This window comes from Balaenoptera acutorostrata, chromosome 11 (assembly GCF_949987535.1).
Source record: "Balaenoptera acutorostrata chromosome 11, mBalAcu1.1, whole genome shotgun sequence".
NCBI lineage: Eukaryota > Metazoa > Chordata > Mammalia > Artiodactyla > Balaenopteridae > Balaenoptera > Balaenoptera acutorostrata.
The window spans coordinates 40,250,705-40,271,495 of NC_080074.1; the positions used below are offsets into that span (position 1 = coordinate 40,250,705).

Below are 20,791 nucleotides of genomic sequence, written 5' to 3' on the forward strand. Positions count from 1 at the left end.
ACCTTCAGATGCAACCAGTGTGACCCCGCCTGACTTGCCTGTCAGTCAAGTTCCCATCTGACCTCCTACCAGATGCCATGAGCTCACCTCCATGACTGATGGGTTTGTGCAGAGAGGGTGCAGGTGGAAAAGAAGGGAGGCAAGGTAGGTTATTAAGACTTAGAAAAAAGGGAATTTGGAACTTTCTGTGCCAAATTTGTTCAAATTCTGTTCCAGATTTGAATCCAAATGAATTCAGCTTCCTTCTTTCGAGGGCTCACATTCTCTCTCAATTTACCAATTTCTTAATGGAAACTGAGTGATGCGGGTGCAGATAAAGAAATTCTCATTTGTAACATCATGAGTGCCTGCTGCATGAGGAAGAAGGTAAACCGTCTTGGATTGGTTTTATTTGGCCTACAATGGACAAGACTCACAAGCCAGTTAGTTGGGTGCTTAAGCTGAGGCTAGGCGTTCAATTTTGAGGCCCCTGTGGGGCACTTCAAGCGTCCAATGTGGTGACACCCTCTACCAGTGGCTGTCAACACTGGCTTCACATTATAATCACCTGGAGAGTTTTAGAAACTACTGACTGCTTGGGCCCAGCCCCAGAGATTCTGAATTAGTTGGTCTGGGGTGGGGTCTTTGGTGTTCACATTTTATAATTATCGCTTCCCAGGTGATTCTTGCACACCTTCAACATTGACAACCACTGTGCTGCAGCTGTTATCTTTGTGGTCCTTGGAGACCATTGACCAACTTTCGGGACCATTGGTTACCATGGGTGGGATGGTCACTGCTGGCCTATCCTTTCCTCTTTGTGACGTGATGGAAGAAACCTTGGGCAGATGCTGTTTGTTTCTACTGATTCTCTATCCACTAAGACCTGCAAACGTCTTTAATGAGCTGCTCCTTGCCCAGATGCTCTGCTGGAGATTATTCATTGGGTCTTGGCTTTCCTTCATTCTTTTGTGCAAAGCCAAGTGTCTGGAGACAGGTGGGGCTGTTCTGTGCAGCAGAGGGGGGGACTGGGGTGGGGAAGTCAGCCTCGAGGCCACAGAGATAATCAGCTTGTTGTACTGTCTAGCAGGTCTGGGCTCTTCAAACTCCTAGCCAGCCTCCTAGCCTAGACTTCCATGCTGGTTAAACGAATAGGAATCAAATAGTCCTAGGCCTTTTCTTCCCCACCCCACCCCCGTCCCTACTGGAGACAGTGGGAGCAACATTTCAAAAAAAACAAACAAACATGATTTTGAGACCTGAGAATTTAGTTTAACCCTCCAATCCAGCAAAGACATCTTTAACAACACCGTGTCAGATGGTCATCCGGGCACTTTAAAGATCTTGCTAATTTCTGTTAAAAATCCCTTTATGAAATGCCTGCACATTCTGCCTCAATGTGAGTGTGGGGAATACAAGGAAGCAGCAGTCACAGTTCCAGCCCTAGGTGATCCACAGGTGGTGAGAGGGACAGACACGTAACCAAGTAATTACAATAGTGTGAGCCATGGAAGGGAATCCGTGCACATTCTATACCCAGGATATAAAATGAGGACAGAGGAAGCTTTGTGCAGACCAGCTTTGGAGGGGAGGAGTTTTTCCGCAGAGGGAGGGATGACAGTAATGTTTTAGAGCCTTGTTGTCAGCATGGGTTTTGACCAGCCTCAGCATTACCTGGTAATGCTGATGAACTTGATAAAAATGCAGAACCTCAGGCCCCATCCTAGACCTGCAGAAGCAGAATCTTATTTAACAAGATCCCCAGGAGATTCATGTGGGCAGGAAGGCCCGAGAAGCACCGTTTTAGAGGATGAAATATGGGTTCTCCAGGTTGGAGGCTGGAGGATGACCGTCCAGGGAGAGGAACAACACCCGCAAAGCCTCCACGTGTGAAACGGTGCGGGGTTGTTTCAGCTTGAGCAGGGGGTAAACGAGGAGCCAGTGATGGCATCTGGAAGGCAGGCCTGAGCCTGGTCACAAGGGGCTTGTGGAGCTTTCTAAGGAATCTGGATTTCTCCACGAAGGTGGTGAGAAGCTAATTAAAGCCAATTAAAGATTTTAAGCAGGAGAGTGGCACAGTGAGATTTTTGCTTTAGGAAGACGCCACTGGCAGGAGTGGGGAGGATAGAAGGAGGGTCAGGGCAGGAGCCCAGGGCCCCCAGCTTTGGGAGGCTGTTGCCATCACAGAGAAGTGGTGAGACCTGAACCCAGGCAGCCCTGGGCCTGGGGGAAGGTGGAGGTGGAGACGGGGGATTATCCAGGAGGTCTGGGCAACAGGACTTACTACTACGTGACAATTCCCGTTTCCTTGAAAAGCCTTTTAGAAATACGTCGTATGTCATTGGAAGAAGAAAAACCAACAGATAAACAAACCCCAAACCCAAACTCTCAAATACCTGACCCTAATAAAAGTAAAATTCAAGAAAACATGATTAGGAGGAAAACACAGGTATCCATGGCAAACTGTAGAAGCAGAAAAGACTGAATGACAAAAAGATACATGTACCGCAATGTTCACTGCAGCTCTATTTACAATAGGCAGGACATGGAAGCAACCTAAGTGTCCATTGACAGATGAGTGGATAAAGAAGATGTGGCACATATATACAATGGAATATTACTCAGCCATAAAAAGAAACGAAACTGAGTTATTTGTAGTGAGGTGGATGGACCTAGAGTCTGTCATACAGAGTGAAGTAAGTCAGAAAGAGAAAAACAAATACTGTATGCTAACGCACATATATGGAATCTAAAACAAACCAGTACTGATGAACCTAATGGAAGGGCAGGAATAAAGACGCAGATGTAGAGAACGGACTTGAGGACACAGTGGGGAAAAGGGAAGCTGGGACGAAGTGAGAGAGTAGCAATGACATATATACACTACCAAATGTAAAATAGATAGCTAGTGGAAAGCAGCGGCATAGCACAGGGAGATCAGCTCGGTGCTCTGTGACCACCTAGAGGGGTGGGAGGGAGACACAAGAGGGAGGAGATATGGGGATATATGTATACGTATAGCTGATCCACTTTGTTATACAGCAGCAACTCACACACCATTGTAAAGCAATTATACTCCAATAAAGATAAAAAAAAAAGACTGAATGAAAATGTGTGTTCCATTGTTCTCGTGCTGACTCAAATTGTACTACAGACACTTTGGATGACTGATAATTGATACAGGCTTTACATTTTAGATTAAGTTAAAAATATTTTGCTGTTGTACAGTTTCACAGGAAACAAAGCACAGAAAGAGTACGTACACACACGTATATGTATATCTTCTGATTTTTGTTGTGTTTTTGCTGTTTGTGACTACTAAGTCATAAGCATGGTTTCCTTACTGGCTAACAGAGGGGCTGTTCCTTCCGTATCTCGCTGAAGGTGTAATCATTTTCTGGAGCATATTGTACCTTTTCTCCCTCCTTTCTTCATCAACAGCACATGTGTAAAAGAATTTGTTAGTCCCAAACTTTTCTTTAAGAGCAGAAATAAATTTCCAGTTGTTTGTTGTTTGAAATATTAATGTGGCTGATTGTTTTTTACTCATTCTCTTAAAAAAATAAATTGGACTCAGTCTTTTTCCTTCCATTTTTACATTTAATCAATAACATAAATGATGTATGAGAAGGCTTAGTATATAATTAGCTGCATTTTAAAAAGATACTTGAGAAAATGTGAAACTGAATTACCAATGCTATCATTTTTCTATCATTCGTATGTTTATGTTTGAAAATGTGATTATCTCTTATTTTATCACAAAACCATGCATATAAACCCCCAAGTCTACTTAGAAGAGGATTTATATACATAAACATCAAATGGTAATGAAGATGAAGCTGTATGTTTCTGAGAAGTATTTGAACATGAGAGAGGAAAATAGCAAAAGTGCTGAACTTCTTGTCTTTGCCATTCAGCCTTGATGCTGAATCCTCTTCAAGGGGCTTTCGGGCAAATATCTACCAAACCTTTTCTTTCAGGAGGCCAAAGTGGTCGTAGGACTGTCTCCCAGTTCCTTCTTCAATTTCTTGACCTTGCCTCCCTGCCTTGTTTCTTTCTGTCTGCCTTCCTGACAGCTCAGACTTAGCCTTCACAGCTCCCTCCCTCTTATTAGTTTGCTTTCTCAGTAGAATTTCCCCTAGGTTTGGAATGAAAAGCCTTTAATAGGTATTTACACTCCAGAAAGCGAAAACAAAAATGATTCTTAATGTAGGCGGCACCATACCACTCCAGTTTAGCTGCACTACTCAGGCAAACTGCCTGGGGATCCCAAAAGCTCAGAGAAACTTGAACTTGCATGCATGGCTGGGATCCTGATTGCAAATAGGTAGGTTGATCTTGAATCCGAAGCTTGCATAACTGGTTCTGTGGCAGCTTAGCTCAGCACTTTCTCCAAGGGAATCCTAAAATATACAGATTGTCTCTCCCATTGACTGTAAATTGGAAAAACGTCTGGGGAGAGCAGTTTGGCAACATTTTATGGCAACATTTTATCAACGTTTAAAATGCACATTCCCTTCCACTCAGGGATTCTGCTTGGAGGTTTTTATGCTCTAAATTCCCTTTCCTAAGAATGCAAAGGTACATGTAAAAAGAGATTCAAAAAGTATTGCTTATGAAGGCAAAAATCACTACATACAATCTCTATATATCTACTACTAGAGTATGATTTAAAAATTATGGTCCATTCACACAGTGAAATGGTAGGCAACTGTTCTGTGCTCTCATGCAGAGATGCCTAAGTGGTAAAGCCAAGGAATTTCTTGGTGGTGCTTTACTGTTCCTTACTTTCTAGCACGCACCTTTCTTTGATATTGACAATTGATATTACATTTTATATAAAGTGTATTACAACAGAGCTTCAAGACCTTTTCCCAACCAGATTGCCTTCGTCAAGTCTCTCCTGTATCAACATTATAGAGCTATCACTATAGCAGAATTACATTTAAAAAAAAATAAAATAGTATGATAATATTTATACATAATATAGATTCTGTGCTTATATATGCATGGAAAATTTCTGGATAGATGTACCTGAAACAGTGGTTATCTCTGGATAGAAGGGTTGGGTATGGGGGTGGAGAAGAGACTTTATACTTCTGGTCTGTTTTTACTGCTTTTTCATGAACACATATTACTTTTAAAAATTGAAAAATGAATTTTAAACAATTCTATACATAGAAGTACATAAAATGGAAAATTAGTAAAGGCCATTGAAAAGGGGCAGTTATCTAAGTCCTTCAGATGCAGGCACCCTAACAAGGCCCTGCAAAAAACAAAACAAAACAAAACAAACAGGCCCCTGTGTTTTCTGTGGTGGTCCATGAAATCAGAGACTTGCCTATTTTGCCTATCACTGTATCCCTACTGAAGAAATGGTTACCTGCAGTCCTGCTGTTACCCGATTCTTCAGGACCCTGAAGGTTTTGCCTTACGTCTGGCTAGGGTAGCAAACATCCCCTCTTCAGAGAAGCCTTCTGTGATTCTTGTAGCCCTCATTGGTCCCTTCTTTTCACTCCTATTACAAAAAGTTCATTGCTTTAGGTTGGTGCCTGTCTGCCCTTTATTTATATTGACTGAATTCTTTTTCTCCCCAGGTGGTTGATGGTAGGAAGAGGTCTTCAGCACAACTACAGCTGATCCTGTCATAGTCTTTCCTCTGTTACCCTGCAGATCTGCTGATAAGGAATAAGAGTTTTACTTCTCTACCAAGATTGCAGGTATCTTCTTTGTGCAGTAAAGTCAAGGGGAGAAGATCACACAGAATGTGCCAAATTGCATATAATGGGACATTCCTGGACGGTAGCTACAACTCTTCTGGGAGATTACTGCTTCAGGACAAAGTCCTGACTTCTTAGCCTTAAGTATGAGGATCAATATGCATGCTCAGTCTGCCAACACACACACACACACACACACACACACACACACACACACACACACACACAGAATCCTCATCTGCGGCCACTTTCTGGTACACACCCATACTCCAGCTTCTTCCTGGAATGCACAATGTGTTTGTATACCACGGTAATAATTTATCCCAACTGTGGTTCAGTGGCATCCAGAATGCAATTAACCCATATTCATTTTCTCCTTCCTTTGCATTTTGACTTAATAATGCTTGACTCTAAATAGTTTCTCCCATAGAAGGAGAAAAAAATACTCCAGCAAGACAGTTGGAGGATGGGCAAACCCCAGCCGTGTCTTACGATCCTATGAGTTTGTAGTGTTCGATGTTATTGCCCACTAAATTTTCTCTGGGGTGTGCCTCATGTGAGTCACTGTACAACGCCTAACCTAAATTGTAAACAAAAATGAGTATTTGCTTTCCTTACATATATGGAAGAGAATCGTTAGGCTTACAGAGAAAAAGAGATAGTTGTGGTTTAATGTTTAATTTTTGGTTTTGCTGGTAGAGGATGAAGGATACTTTTATTCCTCCTATTTTTAGTTGCACCTCAGCATTCAGGCATGCAGTTTTCTGAAGTTTTGTCCTTATGGTCTAATTGGGAATTCTCCTATAGTGTTCAAATTATCTCTTATATTAACTCTTTTTTTTTTTTTTAAATTTTTATTTATTCATTTGTTTATTCATTCATTTATGGCTGTGTTGGGTCTTCGTTTCTGTGCGAGGGCTTTCTCTAGTTGTGGCAAGTGGGGGCCACTCTTCATCGCGGTGCGTGGGCCTCTCACTATCGTGGCCTCTCCTGTTGCCGAGCACAGGCTCCAGACGCGCAGGCTCAGTAGTTGTGGCTCACGGGCCCAGCTGCTCCGCGGCATGTGGGATCCTCCCAGACCAGGGCTCGAACCCGTGTCCCCTCCATTGGCAGGCAGATTCTCAACCACTGCGCCACCAGGGAAGCCCTATATTAACTCTTGATTTACGAATTAGCTTTTAGGCACAAAGAGAGGATTAAAAAGCTGCCGAGATGAACTGCTCCAGAATAATGTATACAACACACAAGCAAGAAAATACATCAATCCCTTTCACAGAGAGCACGTGCCTAAGGTATGTGAAGTTCTCTACCTAGCAAACATCAGGAAATGACACCAACAGCTGTCTGACTGGCGTGCTGTGACCTGGCTACTTACTGTGCATCACCCTGGCTTCAGAGGTAGCGAAATGGGGCGCATCATCAGATATTTAAAGGCACAAAATTGTTTTCAGCTCAGTTACAAATTTAGGTAGGAGATATCCTATCTGGTATGAAAGTAGTTAGCAGACAGATCTTGTGGTTTGCTGACTACCTGAATTAAATTGGAGACCCTCTGAATACTTTTACCTGCCACTCTGCTGAGATAAGAGCTTGACAGTCAACTCAAGGGAAGGACTGGGCTGGGAGAAAACTCACAAGTCACATATGAAGCATTGTCCTTTAAGCTCAATGTGGACCAAGATCATGGTGGCTTCTTCTTTAAACAATGAGGAACAAATTGAGGTACCTTACCTGAAATGGCCAGGTGGCATCGTCATTGAGTGCCACTTGAAATGGAAGGATAACCTCTTCTCTTATGTTGCCATTCATGAGCGTGCATGACTTATCTAACAACCAGGGACTTGTTCCTTTCAGTTCAAAGTTAGTATTTCCGAATTTGAGTCCATGAACCTCTTTCCCTCATGTCCTATCTTTTCACAATAAAGAAAGCTAAATCTAAGGCAGGGGGAAATATTCCACTTTAGTAGTAATCAAAGAAATCCAGGGACTTCCCTGGTGGCGCAGTGGTTAAGAATCTGCCTGCCAGTGCAGGGGACAAGGGTTTGAGCCCTGGTCTGGGAAGATCCCACATGCCACGGAGCAACTAAGCCCATGCGCCACAACTACTGAGCCCGCATGCTACAACTACTGAAGCCTGCATGCCTAGAGTCCATGCTCTGCAACAAGAGAAGCCACTGCAATGAGAAGCCCCTGCACTGCAACAAAGAGTAGCCCCCGCTCTCAGCAACTAGAGAAAGCCTTTGCGCAGAAACAAAGACCCAATGTAGCCAAAAAATAAATAAATAAAAGAAATCCAAATAAAAATGAGACTCCACGTTGTGGTATATCAGATTGGCAAAGACTTAAAAAAATTATATAATGTTCATTGTTGGTCAAAGTGTACAGTCATATACTAGGATGGGAGGGTAACAATGTAAAATGTCAACAATCTTTATAAAGGGGAATTTGGCATACCAAAGCCTTAAGATATGCATATCTTTGATCAGAAAATATATCTTCTAAGGTATATTTTGGATATAATTGAGGATATGAGAAAAGATTTAGTGACAAATATATTAATTGCAGTGTGGTTTATAATACAGAAAAATTTGAAATGACTAAAATATTTAACAATTGGATATTGGTTAAACTATGGTATAATCATATAAAGAAATAGTCTATAGTCATTTAAAACAATGTTGAAAAGATTATCGATGAAGAAAGATGTTCACCATATCATGAACATCTTGTTAAAAAAGCAGATTAAAGGGCTTCCCTGGTGGCGCAGTGGTTGAGAATCTGTCTGCCAATGCAGGGGACATGGGTTCGAGCCCTGGTCTGGGAAGATCCCACATGCTGCGGAACAACTGGGCCCGTGAGCCACAACTACTGGGCCTGCGCGTCTGGAGCATGTGCTCTGCAACAAGAGAGGCCGCGATAGTGAGAGGCCCGCGCACCGCGATGAAGAGTGGCCCCCGCTTGCCACAACTAGAGAAAGCCCTCGCACAGAAACGAAGACCCAACACAGCCATAAATAATAAATAAATAAATAAATAAATAAATAAATAAATAAACCCAAAGTTTAAAAAAAAAAAGATGTAACACTCAAGATTTCAGCTTTAAAAAGAAAAAAAAAAAGCAGATTAAAGATTAGCATGCTTTGTATATTCCAACTTTATTATGGAAAGTATATACATATATATATACATACACAGGTGTGCATAAAGGTAGGCCTGGAACTATGTACTAAAAAATTAACCCCACTATTTCTGGGTGGTGAAATTTAAGATAGTTTAAAATTTTTTCTAATTATCTGCATTTTCAAAGTTTTTATAATTTATATATATATTTACATTAGTGAAGCACAACAGCTACTTCTAATTTAAATAAATCAGCATGAATATGCATGGAGAAGCTAAGTCATCCATGACCCTGACAATGAGAGCAAGTCAGGGAGCCTGTGAATCTATGATGGAGACTGTGTGTTGCCTACTCCAATATCCACTTCACCCCTTTCCCGTAGTTTTAGCACCCCAATTTTTAGCGGGGCCCACTGCTGAAATAAAAGACTACATTTCCCAGCTTCCCTGGCAGGTCAAGACTAGATTCAGACCATTGAGTTGTAAGTGGAAAACCCATGTGGGACTTTAAGAACTTTCACTAAAGGGCATGGGTTTACTTTATTTCCCCCTTTTTCCCTCTCACATGATGTAGCAGCTGCCACATGAGTCCATGATATGGAAGCCACATGCAGAGGATGGCAGAGGAGGAAGATAGCCATAGGCTGCTTGTGACGGATGGAGACCCCATGTCAGCTCTGGACTGATGGCCTTCACAGTACTTCATATTATAAAAACATAAATTTCTATATCCTTTAAAAGGGGCATTATTTTGGGATTTTCAGGTTTTTGTAGCCATGCCCAGGCCTAACCAATATACAGACTAATTGCGTTTGTAGTTGTTGCTAACTGATCAGAACCCTTTCGGAAGGGCTTCTAAGAATTAGTGGTCCAGAAAAAGAAAAGATATGGAGCATCATGAAAACGATACTTTCAGGGACTTCCCTGGCGGTCCAGTGGTTAGGACTCTGCGCTTCCACTACAGGGGGCGCAGTTCGACCCCTGGTCTGGGAACTAGGATCCCGCAAGCTGCGCCGCGCGGCCAAAAAACAAAAAACAAAACAAAAAAACACCCATACTTTCAAGTGTATCTACACTAGCATGTTGAATTTCTAGATGACTCTCTCATTAGTTGATTTTTTTTTTTGATGCAGCAGATAAGCCCATCTAGACATGATCCCAAATGTTGATATAGCCAATTTGGAGGGAATAGCCACCAAATATAACTCTTAATTACATAAAAGTTAAACATTAAATGGATGTTAATTATGATGAAAATAGTGACATTTTTACACCAGTGCAAATGTGGCTCATTAAAGTACAGAGGCTTTTAATAAATACATTTAGAAAAAGAAGAGCCTACTGCTAAAGGAAAGTTTGTCATCTGGGATGTATTGTTAAAGGAATTTTTACCAAATGAATATTTCTGTGAACTAACTTATAACTTTGAGAGAAAAACTGTATTGACCTCTGAAACAATCAATACATGGATTCTTTAGCATTAAGTCTCATTGGTACAAAAATTAGGAGGAACAGTATAATTTGTACCGTGAATGGACAGAATAATCTATTACTCTCTTTTGGGGACATGCAACTTATTTTCCCAGATTTCATCATTATGTGGCTAATTTAGAGAACAGTGTTATTGGGTGCTTCGAGGATTTAAACCTTGATGATGCTGAAAAGTTTCTTTTGTTAGCACTGCTTCTATAAAAACACTCAGGCATTTTGAAATGATTTTTGAAATGGTCTGACAGTACAGGCAATTAAAAAACACAAAGTTAATTCCTTCCATCCCCCAACTGTAAGACATTAGAAATGAAAGTGGCCTGAGTAAAAATTAAAAAAAAAAAAAGGTTTTAGAGAGACATCCTCTTTTTCTTTCTTTCTTTTTTCTCTTTATCAGTGCAAATGTTCATGTTTTCATCCCTGTAGGATTCTTTCCTCACTGCATTCCACAAGCCCAGAGAAACTCGCTGGAACTCATACAAAACCCTCTCCTGCTACCATATTAGGAATCAAAATGTGTAGCAGAAACCAACTGCCAAGTCGAGATAATCAACAGGGAATGTCTGTGCCTTCAAGCCAAATGAGTGCAGAAAAATGATCAAGGCAGCAAAATAAATAATAAAACTGAGGACTGGCTTTAGATTATGGTCTTGTTATATCCCACTCACTAATAAAGCTGTGCTGGAAATTTCTGTACCTCTTGGCCATTCAGGTACCAGAGTCAAGTTCGGTCTAATTTTACTGTGGATATAATTCACTCTAGGTCACAAGTGGAGCAAAGTGAAATAATATATCTCTGCCTTATTAACTACATCAAAAATTGTGGTTTGCATGCCTCCTAAATCTTCTACCTTAATACCAAAGTGATTCTGCAATACTTGAAAATTTAGATTTTTCTTTTTCCAACCTTTGGGAGGGGTCTATAAGTATATGGAATTTACCAGAAAACTTTCCGGCTATTGTTTTCACTCCAGGTGAAACTGGTTATATTTTCCTAATATATATGCAGCACTTGATCCATCATGTACTTGACTGGAAATAAATGTTTAAATAATACATGTGACAAATTAAGAGATACTTCAAACCACAACACAGTGGTTCTGGAGTCCTAGCAAGGGACAGGATGGGGATTACATAGTGAGGGCTGAGCCATTATCTAGTGAATTAGACTATTGTGGAACTAACTGCCTGCTTTATTAAGACAGTAATGATTACACCTGAGAATGTAAGCTGGCACGATGAGAAATTTGACCTTGCAGCCACATTTCAGAAGTTTTAAAGGAGGCAGGGGTAAAAAATGAGGAGATCAGAGGACAGAAGTTCTCATAAATCAAGACAACAGATGACAGGAGCCTGGGTGAGAGCATAATTGTAGACTCAGGATGAAGCAAAGAATTTAGAGCTATTACAATGTAATTTGTGTGCCGTAGCTCTCTGGGAATTTATAATTATCAGAGAAATAATAGACCCATGGTCAAACAGCTTCTGGCCATATAACCTGGATGAAAAAAAAAAATAACAAAGGAAAAAAAAGTGGTCTAGGACATTTGGAGGTGCAGGGACAAGCCAACAAAAATGCCTTCCTCGTATGTTTATAGCATGTCATAGTTTACAAGGTTTTCCTAGATCTTATTTGACGCTTTGTGAAGTCTGGGAGGAGGACCCCCTTACCCCCTTAAGCCACATGAGGTCGCAGGTTGAATCAATTCTGCTAAATAACTTGCTCAAAGTCACCGTAAGATTGTGCACTAGATCTCAAATCCTTTCCAGACTTCCACTGATGCCCATCTAAGTAGGAGCATCTGTGCTTTCTGGGGCGCCTCCTTTCCTTTGCGGTGAGACTTAGTGACAGCTCCCCACCTTGCTCATTTGGTTGTTCAGCCTTCCATTTGAGCAATCTTTAGCCCTTCAATAGTTGTGGAGTCCACAGCTTGGCTTTAGTGAGCAAAACTATGCCCTGAATTAACAGACGGAAAATACCCTTTGTTAGGAGGACTGGAGAAGGATGCCCAGATACCTTGGCCGCTACTGCCATCTCCTGTTCAGAGTGGCTCACCCAGAACTGCCTTTACACACATTTGCTGTAAATTCAAGTGTCATACCCAGGCCAAACTGATTCCAGGTGAGAGTCAGGAATATTCCCCCACGCATCTGAGGACCCCTGTCAACCTGTGCTGGAAGCAGCATCTTTTGGTGGCCAGTGTTAGAAAGTAGTGTGAACAGGATTAGGGAAGTGAAGACTGTTGTTTGCAGGAAGAGGGAACTGGACAGAAGAGGTCTCTGTGAGGTGGAGACGTGGTCAAAGATGGAGGAAAAGAAGACGGCAAGGTGCATCTACTCTGAGTGTCCTGCATGACCACCACCCTGAAACAGAAACCTCTGTGCAGGCCATGTGCAAGAGGATCGAAGGAACATAGAAAATCGGATCCTCTTCTGATTTCAAGAGGGGTCATCAAAGAAGCCTCAGATGAAGCTGACTTTTCCAGATAAAAAGTTATGGGTATCCTTGTTGTATTATATATCTCACCATCCACCAAGGCTTGGAAATAACTCACAGGTGAATTCAACCTTTTTGCTCCTGATGCTGTAGATTCCTTTTTTTGTTTGTTTAAATTTATTTATTTTTATTTATTTATGTTTTGGCTTCGTTGGGTCTTCGTTGCTGCGTGCGGGCTTCCTCTAGTTGCAGCGAGTGGGGACTTCTGTTCCTTGTGGTGCTCAGGCTTCTCATTGCGGTGGCTTCTCTTGTTGCGGAGCACGGGCTCTAGGCACACGAGCTTCAGTAGCTGTGGCTCGCGGGCTCTAGAGCTCAGGCTCAGTAGTTGTGGTGCACGAGCTTAGTTGCTCCACGGCATGTGGGATCTTCCCGGACCAGGGCTCGAACACGTGTCCTCTGCATTGGCAGGCGGATTCCTAACCACTGAGCTACCAGGGAAGTCCCAGTAGTGCAGATTCATAAAGGGCCTGGTGAGAGGCATGGCCAAATACACTTACTATCCAGTGTATTTGCAGAGGCTAATGTTCTGAGGGTGAAGAGGATATTTTGGGGCCAAGTGTAGCATAATCTAAATTTGATTCTTGCTCAAAAGTGACCACTTAGTTCTATTTCTAGTTTTTCATTTTTAAGAGGGAGAGTAGGATGAATTTTATGAAGATCAACCATTCTAATTTAGTCTGCCATTCATGGGAATTGCATTAGGTAACGGGAGGCCTCCAGCCAGCCAGACAGCTATTAGACTGCTCTCGTACTTGATAAATTAGCTTTATCGGGTCCCCACAGCTTTGCTTTCACCTTGTGAAATCTGTACTCAGAGGCCAAGTCCCTTTGCAGTGTTGCTATTATGCTTATCCCTGGACCTCTGGCTTCAGTTCCAATTTATAAGAGGAAAATGGATTCCAAGGCCCTTTTATAAAATATGACTCAGCTTCATATTTAAAGACAGATGAAACACTATTGACAGCCACATTGGTTGGAAAATTTCTCAGGTGGCATTGTTGTTATAATCAAGAAACTTCTAAGATAGTTGTTCTCAAACTGTAGCCTTCATTGGGATCACCTGGAGGGCTTTGTTAAAAACAAATTGCTGAGCCCCACTCACAGATGCAGTCGATCTTGGGTGGGATCCGGGAATTCGCCTTTCTAACAACTTCTAGGTGTTGTTGATGCTGGGCCTGGGACCACGCGCGGAGAATCACACACGTTTATTCTTTTTTTTTTTTTACCAACCTCTCTCCACCTTTCTTTCTTAATCTCTAGATCATAATGATACTCGTTCAGGCCTGTTATGGGCTGAATCATGTTCCCCCAATTCGTATATCGAAGACTTAACCCCCAGTAGGACCCCAGAATGTGACTGTATTTGGGGATGGGGTCTTTAAATAGGGAATTAAGGTAAGATGAGGTCATCGGGGTGGGGCTACATCCAATTGAAGACCATCATAGAAAAAGGCTGAGCTTTCCTAGGGAAAAGGGAATTCTGCCAGCAGAGTGCCGTCGGTTTCAGGGCGGCAACATCGACCCTGCCTTGGTTCTCCAGCCTGCTGCCTACCCTCCCAGCCTCAACAATTTCGTGAGTCAGTTCCTTAAATTTTCTCTTCCTGTTCAGACACACATATCCATCCTCTTGGTTCTGCTTCTCTGGAGAACCTTAGTACAAGGTTTCATTCCCATTCAAGTTCTGCTTGAAGTCTGAGGATAAATCTTTTGAGTATTTTCCAGTAAATATAAAGCACTGGGAAAACGGAACTTACTGGCTTTTCTCACATATACCTATCACCTAATGTCTGGTCGTCTATTCAGATGTATTGAATATTTGCGGTGTATGGGGGCTGCTGTTTGCCCAAGAAGAGACCCCAACAGGCTTTCCATCATGGGGACCATGCTCTGAGTTGCTTTTTTAATAGTCTTGTTTGTGGTCAATGTTATAACAAAACTATCTCCCAAGTCTGTGACTGTTCATCTGGACTGTGGTTTAACTAGAAGAGCTAGTTCAGGCCCTTAATATGAGGGGCGAGTGGCGTGGAATTTCCTCGGAGTATCCGGAATGCTTTACAAATGTGTCGGTATGAGTGGATGCGGCGTCTTGTTATCTTCATTTTGACTTTTCCCTAAGTCCTGCCTCACACACTGAGGATTTAATGAGCTTTCACAGAGATCTCTATATCAAAAGAGCCCTTGCAGAGCCATAAGCTTTACTGAGCTTGCTCTTCTCATCTTTTGTTTCGTTTTTTTTCCTCGCCTCCGGCATCAATGCGATTGAACTTAGGGGGCTATTTAGGTTTGCAGCACAGAGGAGACACCTGTGAAAAATCTGCCTTTTGAGGCTGCCCATCCAAGAGGGGTCGTTCTTGGGCTGCCTTGTTTAAAGTTTGCTTCATGAACAGAAACTAGAGCTCTCAGAATGGCTCAATCCTAGATAACCACAGTGAAAAAGACTTCATCAAACCTGAAACCCAGGTTTTATCTCCCAAAGCTGGAAACCTTGAACTTGTGTTGGGACAGGAAGGGAAAATCACACATGTTGAAATGGCAGCACCTACTGGTCAAGGGTGATATGGCAGCTCGAGAGAAGCGGCTGAGCTTCAGGCGAGCCGGGAGCTAGTGCCAGGGGGTTTGTCCGTAGCCTTGCGGAAACTTTCCGCGGGAGGAATTCTTATTATCTGAGCTTGCGAGGGGTGGAGTGTAGATTGACCCGAGCTGGAGGGTCAACGCCAGTGTCAGAAGGTTCTGTGAAGCCGCCCACCGTTCTGAAAGTGCCACAGTACTCGTTCTGCAACAGTGCTCTGAGTATATACCAGGCCACCTTCTTCTCTATCTTCTTAAAAAGCTCGCAATTGAACTATTATTTTTAATGGCTTGCTTTCATGTGGTAGTCTCCTACTGAGCAACAAAATAAAATTGCAGAGTAAAATTCTTTTTACAGAAATCCGCTAGCCAACAAAAGTACTCAGAAAAGACATTTATTCCAGAGTGGAAGAAGTGACTAACCTGGATTTTGTCTCAGGCTATATCATCAAGGGGTTTATATCACTCGCTTCATGAATGTCAAGTGAAAGCGTCATGGGAATTTTACAGCATGTTCTTGACACGTGGTATATATGAAAGCTGATGATTGACTGCTGGTTAATAGGGTTCACTCAAATTAACCATCAGTGTTACATTTGCCCGTGTTTGACTTCTTGAAGCATTTTGATATAGCATAATAACAATAAAAAATAGATTAGCCAGGAGGCATTAGGTCCATCTTCCGGATGGGGGTCACAGACACAAGAAACTGAAAAGGTTTATTGAAGGTCACATTGCTTGTTAGAGCTGGCACCCAGATGACATGTCCCTAACGGCTACTGTGGTGCTTCTCAAACTTGATGGGACGATGACTTGCATCCATAGATTATTGTGCTATGGTCTAAAGCAGCGGTTCCCAACCTTTCTCGCGTGGGACCGGTTTCGTGGAAGACAATTTTTCCATAGACCAGGGTGGGGGGAGGGGATGGTTCGGGCGGTAATGGGAGCGGTGGGGGCGGCAGATGAAGCTTCGCTTGCTCGCCCGCCGCTCACCTCCTGCTGTGCGGCCCGGTTCCTAACAGGCCAGGGACCGGTATCGATCTGCGGCCCGGGGGTTGGGGACCCCTGGTCTAAAGGAGCGAATGAAAATAGAAGGAAGATATTTGTTCCACTTTTGGATTAGAGCTTTAGTTCTTCTAGGTTCACACGTGGACTTTATGGAAACCAAATACACTAGGGCATCCTATGGATACATGGCAATGGCACAGACAACAGCGAGTTGGGAAAGGTGAACAAAGTTAACACCTGCCTTTCGGCAATGTGCCCTTGGTCTAAAACTTGGTATCAGGCATTAGGTGGTTGCATCTGTTGTGTTCCGTCAGATGGAATGGTTACCTGTAGATAAGCTGTTCAGACAGAGGTGATGAAAATGGCCATAAGGTTCTAGAGCTCTGATTTCTGGCCCTCTACCTTCCTGCAAGCAGCAATCAATCTACCCCCTTTGTGTTTCTTTGCTTTCTGAAAAACTGAAAACCCTGCCTAGCCATCTTCATTCTCCTACTTTCTGCCTGGTACACTCTGTACAAAGTAGAGTTGACAAGGAGATTAATGTGATGACATGTAGGGCCCAGAAGTTCTAGAAGGATGGAAAGGAAACTTGTTTTGCAGGCAGTAGGAAAGAAGGCCTCCTCTGTGCTGGGTGTCATGCTTACTTCTATACACATTATCATTTCTTTGAAGTCATCAACAATAGCCAGGAGAAGTAGATGTTTATGTTTTGATGGAGAAATCATGGCTCAAATGGATATCTTGCCTCAGGTCCCTGTGCCCACTTCTCTCTCTGACATCACACTATGTCGGTAAACATTAAGGATAGTCAGGCATAGGGGAATGAGGGTGGAGTGGGGAGTTTGAAGTTGATGGAAGGTATGACTAGTGTCTTCAATATTTGAAGAAGTGAGGCCCAAGAATAGGAGAGAAGGTGGGGGACTAGGTATGTTCTACTCATCTTGGCTTTAGAGAGAAATGTACTTGGATAAACTGCTTTCATTCAAGTCATTGTGGTTTGTCCAGCAGAGCATTTTGCATTTCTGCATTTTAACCGGACCTCCAGATGATTCTGAATTATGCCAAAGTTTGAGAACCACTTCTTTACTCTGCAATATCTACTATGTGAGAATTTTAGTCTTTCCTCATCTATACATGAAAAGGTGCCTTTAGAAACAAACCGGCAGCAATCATCAAATGTGCTTGATAAGACTTAATCTGCTTTCTCTCCTAATACATAATGGAAGATGAGATAAATGTAATACTAGGAACCGTCTAGTTATTATAAATCCATTGAAGGTTTTATTTTTTCCTTTTTGGCAACATATTTGAACACTTTAATTCTAGAGAAAATATAATTTCTAAATAGAACATCACATCTGAATTTTTACTTTATCTTTTATCATATTTTCTTTGAAATTATCTCCTGAAGACAATGACTGAAATTTTAAAAGGCCAAAAAATTATTCAAATGACCACAGATCACTTGTTAAAATGTCCTATGACAATATTCATTTAAAGACAACAATATCAAAAGCCCTTCTAAGACTTAAAGACCAAAGAAAGGATCAATATTCTTTCTCATTTCTGCCCTATCCCAATTCCCTAAGAAAAGAAATATCTTTGAAATTATAGGATATTATGATTGCAGGATTTCAAAGGAGACCAAGCATGGCAGTACTGGACTGTGTATTAATGTTGCAGAAATTAAGTAGGCAGAAATACAGAGAAGAATTTCTGAAATTACATGCTTTAATCTGCATGTTGAGCTAGAGACAGTGATTTGGAGTAGAGGTCTGGAGAGAGACCAACTGGAAGGGCTGTGACAGAAATATTAAGGGAATCGTGAAACAGAAAAAATGGTCTTTCTGGCTTCCAATATCAAGTTCTCCCTTCTACTCAAACTTCATTGTTTATAAAACATGCCCTTTTCTTTTTGAAATACTAATTTAGGTGAGTTCTCCCAGAAAACTTTCCTCATCCAGAAATCCTATTGGGAAGTGTTTTGATACATGTTTGTTACTGATGAAACTTTATACATGTTGATTTATAATATACATTAACATTGATTCAATCATATTTTAAAATCTATTCTCGGCTTCTGGAGTAGAGGGACCGTATTGTATTAAATGTGTTTTATTCAGTGGATATTTACTGACTTCCTATTGCATATTTTGCACCATAATAAGGCATTAAGACGCATGTGCCGTATGACCTGATCTCTGTCATCAGGAAAATTAAGTTGGCTGACAATACAAAGCCAGGATAAGTTAAGAATTGAACACAGTAGTGCAAAGGATTTTTTTTTTTTAAGACAGTACTTGCTGAAAAGCCACATCAATTATTAAATACAAAGTACTGATTGCCATGAACTCAGAGCATAGTCCTTAGTATTCTATCCACCTAAAGTGTGAAATTCCTTCAATAGCATTTGAACAGATTTCCCCTGGTAGTTGAGAGGAGCTCACCCTCTGTTGTAGCAAGGGCCCTCCTACCCCCATGTTCTCTTGTTCTGTGGATCAGACCGACCTTGCATACTGATCGCTTTCTGAGATGTAATAAATGACAAATGGAATATAATTGATAGTAACAGGAAAATACTTCGTATTTAGAAATTAATTCAGTTAGGTCAACTTTCAGCTTTAAACAGCAATTCAGAATCTAATGTTTGTTGCATTAACATAACCTCATCCAGTTATAAGACTAAAAATCACCACAATTTTCTGAGACACACAAACTTGAGAGATTTCAATTCTATGTAGTAATTCAGAATTTACAGTTGCTAGTGGAAAATATCGTGTAAGCTTTTCCTAGATTGGAAGCTGTTGGGATTAGAATGTCACATATGCTTATAAAAAGGAACCATCCTGATATATTTCTCTATTAATCGTATCCCCCCACCCGGCCACATCTTTAAGACTTGTAGTATGGTGTTTCTGATCTAAAAGAATGATGAAGAAAAAATCATTACTTGAGACATTTAGAGGACCAGTTAGAATCTTCCCAGTACCAGGCCGCCATCATCTTGGTGCAATGAGGATGCTGCCCCCAGTTTTGACCCCCTCCGCAGACCCTCTTCTAGAGCGTAAGCAGAACAATATTCCAACGTGCAGGCAGATCTCCTCATTGTCTTTTTTTTTTTTTTTTTTTCACTGAAAACCCTTTTATGGCTAGCTCCCCAGTGCAACTGAATGCAAGCGAATACCTTCCCAAGGCTTCTAAGCCCCTGCAAGAGCTGGTTCCTGCCTGTCTCTCAGACCGAATTCCCTACACGTTCTCAATGGTGTGCCAAGGTCCAGCCATACCAGCCTCTTAGATATTCCTCAAACATACAACAGTTCTTCCCATCTCAGGAGCTTGGCATTTTTCTTGTTGCTTGAAAAACTTTCTTCCAGATTTTCAAATGTCTCTGTTCACTGGAGCTGTCAACCCTCCACATTCACCCTCTACATTATTCTGTTGGTCTTCTTCCTAGCGCTTACTGGCACCCCAAATTATCTTACTCTTTTTTTTTTGGTTTTGTTTAATTGTTATTATCTCTCCCTACTAGAATATAAGTCCTTAAGGGTGAAGGATCATGTTAACTTTTCTATTCCGGGTATCTATATGATAGTGCCTGGCACTAAATAAATGCTCAGTAAGTATTTGACAGACTATCTGAAAAAAATCAGCCTTTAACCAAGCGACACAAAGTATTGATATTTTAGCTACGATTTTCTCCATTTAATCTGTGATTATGTCCCATAGCCTGGATATATATGAATTTATAGAACTTCTATTCCTTGAGCTCTATCCCTTTATTCTCAATCAGAAAAAGAATTTAATCTAGTTTTGTATTAGATTAGTATCGACTGGGGAAACTTAAAAAAAAAAAAATTGTTGCTTCCTGGGACCTTCAGCCAACTGTTCCTCTTGGGATAGAGCCTGGGTATCTATATTTTAAAAATCTAAGGTGATTCTGTACTGAGAGGATTGAGAAAGACTGGAATAATATTCAACTTAATATTTAGATATTTAATATTTACTTTAAATATGCTACAAAATTATCAAATATATTCTCCTAGCATGTATTCAAGTGAAAAAGTATCAATGTAGGGCAGAAACCACATCAACCAACCTTCCTGTACTAGGGTAATCTAGCCATCAGTATAAAGATCCCTTACTGTTACCTGGAAATCTGTTAGCATACTATTTGGACCCTATAAAGTGTTAAACATAATAAATACCTCAGTTTCTAAAGTATTAAAATATTTGGTTTAGAAATGATTATAAATAACTTCATATCTGAACATTAACCTGTTAAAAATTATATTCCTAGATATAGCAGCCAATTTAGTGTACAAACTATTATTCAGTATTTTGCAGCCATAATATAATAAAAATTGTCAATGGTTGACTTGTGGACTATAAAAGTAAGTCTCCCTGAATTTATT

General features: G+C 41.3%; 1 protein-coding gene and 2 long non-coding RNA genes across 4 annotated transcripts in view; 2 read left to right on the forward strand and 1 right to left on the reverse strand.

Moving 5' to 3' along the window:
- The window catches only part of LOC130709233 (uncharacterized), a 45,492-nt gene extending 34,418 nt beyond the window's left edge, over nucleotides 1-11,074 (forward strand). Inside the window, exons 3-4 of the long non-coding RNA XR_009009739.1 lie at nucleotides 5,577-5,699; nucleotides 9,393-11,074. This is a non-coding gene — a long non-coding RNA (uncharacterized LOC130709233). The remainder of the gene's footprint in view (nucleotides 1-5,576; nucleotides 5,700-9,392) is intronic.
- SYT1 (synaptotagmin 1) overlaps nucleotides 1-20,791 on the reverse strand; it is a 537,233-nt gene that overhangs the window by 32,248 nt on the left and 484,194 nt on the right. The window lies entirely within an intron of this gene.
- LOC102997960 (uncharacterized) overlaps nucleotides 14,249-20,791 on the forward strand; it is a 289,513-nt gene continuing 282,970 nt past the window's right edge. Inside the window, exon 1 of the long non-coding RNA XR_009009737.1 lies at nucleotides 14,249-14,376. This is a non-coding gene — a long non-coding RNA (uncharacterized LOC102997960). The remainder of the gene's footprint in view (nucleotides 14,377-20,791) is intronic.